The sequence below is a fragment of the Rutidosis leptorrhynchoides genome, chromosome 6 (genome assembly GCF_046630445.1).
Source record: "Rutidosis leptorrhynchoides isolate AG116_Rl617_1_P2 chromosome 6, CSIRO_AGI_Rlap_v1, whole genome shotgun sequence".
Lineage (NCBI taxonomy): Eukaryota > Viridiplantae > Streptophyta > Magnoliopsida > Asterales > Asteraceae > Rutidosis > Rutidosis leptorrhynchoides.
Genome location: NC_092338.1, coordinates 347,520,452 through 347,527,865, shown reverse-complemented (window position 1 = coordinate 347,527,865; position 7,414 = coordinate 347,520,452).

The following is a 7,414-nucleotide window of genomic DNA, read 5'->3' as shown; positions in this document are numbered from 1 at the left end:
TGTTAATCAACTAAGTTTATAAATTTTATAGTATATTAAGATTAATATCCTTATATATAATTATATTAATATTTATAATAGGTTATATTATATTATATATATGATATATATAATTTAATTAATGTTACAATAATGATATAGTAGTTAATATATTAAAACATGGTAGTTTATAATATTAGTTATTTTTATGTTGCATGTAATATTTGTATTTTATATAAAGAATATTTGTTGTAATAATTATAATAATACTAGCAGTAATATTAGCAATACCAATAATGATAATAATAATAATAATGTTAAAAATAAAAATTTCAATGTTAAAAATAATTATGATGATAATAATAACAATAATAATTATGATATTCATAAAATTAATAATAATAGTAACTTACATATAATAATAATAATAATAATAATAATAATAATATTAACAAAAATGAAAATAAATAATAATAAATATAACCAAAATGTTTACTACCTTAAAGGCTCAAAAAGACATCAAACCGCCCAAGCCGGGACTCGAACCCAAGACCTCTTGCACCCTAACAACAACCTTAGCCATTGTACCATTTGTGTTTTCTTCTACTTTATAAGCACCATAAGTACATATATATCCTTATAACGATTTCTATTCCCTTCCCCAGATTACTCGACCAACCAGTGATCCAAGAGCAATATTAGAAGCCCAAGCAAGAAATTCGGCCCAACATAAAAGACTTACGGCCCAATCCTCTAGCCCAACCGAAAGATCTCAGTCCAACAGAGGTACTCGGCCCAACAGCAGGGTTTCGACCCAACTGTTAAAATAAAAAGAAAAACTGGTGCAAGCTAGGATCGAACTCAGGACCTATTGTTTAAAGACCACTCCCCTAACCGCTCAACCATTCCCTTCATTTCTATTTTATCTACTAACTAAATATTTATAAAACCCATTTTTATTTTCTTCTTCTTCTAAAACTAAACCCAAAACTATTCATCATTTTCTTCATATCCCATCATCTTCTTCTTGGATCGTCTACCCTTCATCACCGTTAACACTATCATCATCATTTATCTTATTTGCGTCGCCTTGCTTCATTATTGTCTTCATCATCATCGTTAATCCGGTACCATCACCATTGCATCATCGTAAAAAAAAAATTTCATTTTCTTCTCTCACGATACAGTAAACAGACGCAGAAACATTTGCCGCAACAATTAGCAGTAATCATAATCTAAAGATTGTGATGTTGAGCATTTGGAGATGGCAACGATGGTGGTCTTGAGGGTATTTGTTGGTTAGCCCAAAAAAATATATATATATAATGAGAGAGAGAAAGAAGAGGGGAAAGGTGGTTCACGGTGGTGGGTGGTGACCGTGGAAGAAGGTCTGTGATAGTTGTCGTGGAAGTGGTGATTCTTGGTGTTCTTCACGATTACAAAGTTTTAGAGAGAGAGAGAGGTGGTTTGTTGAGTGATTTCATTGAGCAAGAATATATATATAGAGAGAGAGTGTATGGTGGCTACCGGCGGTTTCAGTGGTGGCCGAGTGGTGTGCAGTGGTGGAGGAGGTTGATGTGAAGAAGGTGGAGGATGGTGATTGCGGTAGTCAGGAGGAAGAGCAAGAAGTTTTTGTGGTGTTCTAGTTTGTATCCATAGATTACATATAATATCATATATTTATAAATATATTTAATAAGTATAATAATGATAATAATTAAATATTTAATAATGGAAAGTTGGTTGAAGAAACGTGCACAAAAATATTAGCAGCCCTTAATCATTTACTTCAACCGACAGTTTTAGCTCGAATATATATCGTGTCCATTGCTAAACAGTTGTCGTATAAAAGTGTTCCTAAAAATCTCAAACTTTTAGATTAAATATGTTTAATTACTTCACTCATTAACTGTTTGAAACCTGATCAAAAAGATTCGATAATTATTTATTTTCTGTTCCAATTTATATGTACGGAGTGCAAAAACTTAGTTTGAAAAGGTAAAAAAATATTTATCAAAACTATTATCTTTTTAATCAAATTTTGGAACAACTTTTATTTTTAAACTTCATATATATATATATTAGGCCTATTTAAAAAATAATTAAACATTAACTGAAAGTTACAGATATTTACCATTTAAACTCAAAATTAATTATATTCAATATATACACTATGTATATATATATAAACAGTTTTAAATAACAAAATTTACTACGCAAATAAATATATATTAAATAGTTAAATTAAATATGACAATATATATATACAAGAAATATACATTTAAAATAATAGTTTTGATTACAATGTATTTTATTGTACATATTTATTTATAACAATAATGTATATAACAGTTTATTAATGTTCAGGTTATTATATATATTATACATATATTCATATATACACATTTGTTTTATATATATATCCACATATTTATAAGCAATGGTTCGTAAATCATCCGGATTAGTCCAAGGTCAAATGAATATATGAAAATAGTTCAAACTTTTTGAGACTCAACTTTACAGACTTTGCTTATCGTATCAAAATCATATAAAGATTAAGTTTAAATTTAGTCGAAAATTTCCGGGTCACCACAATATCTCCCTCTTATGTTCTGGATCTGGGAGGAATTCCCATTTTGATTAAACGTATTCTCTGACTCTTATGAGATTATCTTTTTACAAGACCGTCTCTGTTAGTGAAACCTAGGGATGTCATTCATGACTTCTGAAATTTTTGACATTTCTTTGTCATCCATTATGGTTATGTATATAATGTCTGAGTTATATTACGCGAGATGTCATTCTTGACTTCTAAAATGCTCGGCATTTCAATGTTAGCTATTATGATTATGTATATAACATTCTTGTTATATTACGTGCCTTTGTGCTTTGGTTTTCGAACCCAAAAATGTCATTCTTGAATTTTAAAGATTCTTGATACTTCAAAGACATTTTTATAACATCGTTACTCCTATTCATTACTTTTGATGTTTTTGTCTCTTTGTGCTATCCTTAGCACACTGTTTAAGAAATCGTTTTAGAGAAAATTGTGTAGAAATTCGAGGTTGATCACGTGTCCAGACCTTATGTAGTAGTATTGGAATGGAACTATGAATTAGTGAAATATAATGGCGTCGGGCCAACGGGATTATATTACGGTAATTCATATAGAAATTCCAATATTGTGACATGAGGAATAGAAAGCGAGTCAAAGAAAATTTTTGCACCACTCATTCAGAAATTCCAATGTATTACATGAGTAAGGAAAATACTCATTATCTTATTTATTGATATACGAGAAACTCATTTTAACCAAACTACCTATCTCATGCTCTATCCTTCATACCTCACTTGTTAGCAACAGCTTCGCACGTGAACAGTTTTGACCCAAGGACTTATGTCCTGATAATAGTCAAAACAACATTTAATTCATTAGTTTTCATGGCCTCGTAACATTTTTTGATCAAATGTCGCACGGCGATTCAAGTCCTTCACTCGATCTTTCACGATCTTACTTCAACTCGTAACCTCTGATATACGAATATTCTGTTTATCATAAGGATTTTTACACATTTGTTTAATTGTGCGGTCCTTACGAGATTTGTGGACGAATAGAAGTAATAAGATTTTCTTTCACGTATGCAATTTATAAAATCATATATGTACGTATAAAATCAAATGTGTTAGGACTCCGAAGTTGTATAGTGTTAATGTGAAACATGCTTAAATGAGGGTTCCTTAGAAGAGGGCTATATAAGGAACCTATGTAGTCCTAATTAGATAGCCATTGCATTGAAACTGAGTTCTAGAAGCTGTGGAATGTAAATTTTACCGATTCTTTCTCATATCGAGTCTCCTTCTTACTTACTGAATCTCACTCTAACTTGTCTCTTCTTTCAATCTCAACATGATCTGACCTATCATTTGGTATCATTTGGTATCATTACACCATTGTTTCACCAACTGGGTTACCTTCTCGTATTTCAAACAGATATGGACTTAAATATCTCTTTGATAATGAGGTAGAGGAGCTATATCTTGCTGAGTTTGCTAAACGAACTGATCTTGATGAAGTTCGTGAGACTATGATGATTTATCTTGAGCAAGCAAGAATAGTATATCCTTTATCTCCATGTAAGTCACCTGGACCAATTCACATGCCTGACCATGACGATTTCGATCTCGATAATCTTCATGAAGGGGAGAATAGACAAGGTGGTTATAGGTCCAGTGGTTTTCAAAGATCAACTTATGAAGCTGGTTCGTCTAGTCAACATTGGGATCACGATGTTATTGAAATATCTGATTCTGCAAGTGATGAAATTGAAGAAATTCAATGTGAAAGTGTTCTAGATGAATTGGAAGCTCAGAGAGAGGGTGAGTCAGGGATGCTAATGATTATGGATTCAGCTGGACAATTAGAGAACAAGTCAGCTCCATAGGACAATCGAAACTTTGATAATATTGAAAATATTTTGAAGGGGTCGTTGAGTATTGCCAATGAATTCAATGAACATCAATTTGTCAACTTGACATCTCCAACTGATGAATTTGGAATACACTTTGAAAAGGAGATTTTCTCAAATGGCAAAGAAGATACTACGAATCCTCCTGATCTTAATGTTTCATTTTAAATTGCAAAGATTGTTCTTGAGTGTGATGCTGATTACCAACTTGATAAGGATGAAGAGAAGATGATTCTTCGTTCACCATTCATAGAACAACAAGCTTATAGAATCTATGGTGATTCTGATCTCGTCCTTTCTACATCAATGAGTGTTCTGGGTGCATGGAAACATCATAAGAAACCGGAATATCTCAAAGCTTATCTGAGTGTTTGGGACAAATTCAAACTGAAGAATGAAGAAAAACTTCAAGAACAGCGGAATTCAGAAATCAAAAGTATTAATAAGGTTTTTATGATTAACAAGGATGGAGTGAAGATGCCATTATTTCAAGTGACAAGAATGGATGATGAGGATTATCAATTCTCAGAAGCGAATTTTGATAGTTTAAAGATGGACGACATTATCTTCATCTACAATTACTTGATAGATTTGAATGAATCAGCAACAATCTATCATGTTACTACAATGAAGGCAGTCTACAGATTTATTCTTGATTCAAGGAGATGGAAATGATCTCCTTGTTGGTAAACGTTGTGCTTCACTTTATACTATTGACCTCAATGATGTACCATCACATGGAAACATGTGTTTGGCTACCCGTTCCACGAAGGAAAATTCATGGTTATGGCACCACTGGATGTCACACCTGAATTACAAGGGTATTAATCGATTAGTCTCTAAATACTTAGTTGATGGTATTCCAAGCTTTCAATATGATAAGCATCATGTGTGTCCATCATGTACGATGGGTAGGCTAAAACGGACCAATCATCCGCTTAAGCAAAACCCTAGTACTTCATCGTCTTTGCAACTATTGCATATGGACTTATGTGGACCCATGAGAATTTCGAGCCTCGGTGGCCGGAAACATGTGCTTGTCATTGTAGATGACTATACCCGATATACATGGATTTTTCTTTTGAGGATCAAATCTGAAACCCACGCCATTATCATTGAGTTCATCAAAAAGACTCAACTCTCCTTTAACAAACATGTTAAGAGCATCCGAACTGATAATGAGACCGAATTTATGAATGACCTGCTTGATAGTTATTTGAAATACCAAGGCATTGAACATCAGTTCTCTGCTGTACGAACCCCTCAACAGAATGGAGTAGTCAAACGACGTAATCGTACATTGTGCGAGGCAGCTCGAACGATGCTTGCCTACTCCAAACTACCTCCAAAAATGTGGAGGGAGGCCATTTCAACTGCATTTTATACCCAAAATCGCTGCATCATTCATAAACGCTTTGATAAAACTCCTTATGATTTACTATATGGTAGATGCCCGAATGTCAAATATTTCCGTGTCTTTGGTTGTATATGCTATGTGCTTAACAATTTTGACAGCCTCAAAAAGTTTGATCCTCATGGCGATCAGGCCATATTTCTCGGTTATTCCTCGAACAAAGTTGCTTATCGTGTCTATCACAAACGGACAAAGACGATCAAGGAAAGCATCAATGTCAAGTTCGATGAATTTTTGAGAATGGCTTTTGAACAACTCGGTTCAAAACCCGATTCTTACCTGGCTACTACTTCTTCCATACATAATTCAATTTTCTTCAAGAAGGGTGTTCCTACGGTAACAACAGAGGAACTGGATATCTTGTTTGATAGTCTTTATGCTCCTCAGCGGAATTCAAATGTTCAAGCCGTATCGGTTACACCATCGTAGTCAACTACTGTGGAGACTCAACCAAGTCTCTTTGATGAAGATACAACACCAACTGATTCACCTGTTGCTTCTTCATCCTCCCTCCCACCTCCTGATGATAATCTTGAACCATTTCAAGATACATCTGTTAATACAACTCCAGTTGTTTCTCCAGATACTCAAATGAATTTATTAGAAAGTGTTACATCAGTACAAGCAGATCAAGGCTCAACGTTAACAATGGTTGATGTTTCAATGGATACCCCTGATTTACAACCTCTTCCACATAACAACCGATGGACTAAAAGTCATCCAACTGATCTTATTATTGGTGATGCATCTGCTCCAGTCTCAACTGTAAGGGCTACTCGGAATATGTGTCTATACATTGCCTTTCTTAGTAAGATTAAACCAACAACGGTTGCTCAAGCTTTACTAGATCCAAATTAGGTGGTAGCAATGCAAGAAGAGATCAATTAGTTTGATCGTTTGAAAGTATGGCGATTAGTTCCAAGACCCACGGGTCAACGACCAATAGGGGTTAAATGGATTTTCAAGAACAAGAAGGATTCTGATGGAATTGTGGTTCAAAACAAGTCATGTCTTGTGGCCAAGGGATACCGACAACAAGAGGGTATTGATTATGTAGGATTGAGGCTATTCGTCTTTTCCTTTCATTTGCTTCTCATATGAAGTTTACGGTGTTTCAAATGGATGTCAAAACTGCTTTTCTGAATGGTCATCTTCAAGAGGAAGTTTATGTTAATCAACCAGAAGGCTTTATCGATCTCATTCATCCAAACCATGTCTATTACTTGGAGAAAGCTTTGTATGGTCTGAAGCAAGCACCGCGTGCATGGTACGAGACCTTAACAAAGTATTTGTTGGATAATGGCTTCTCTCGTGGAACGATTGATACGACGCTATTCATCCGTAAAAACCACGGTCACATACTCTTGGTTCAAATTTACGTTGATGACATTATTTTTGGTTCCACGTCCCCGGCCTTATGCAAAGAGTTTGGTGACCTTATGGCCAACAAATTTGAAATGAGCATGCTTGAACAGATTAATTTCTTCTTGGGGTTACAAGTAAAACAATTACCAAATGAGATTTTTATCAGTCAAACAAAGTATATCAATGATAT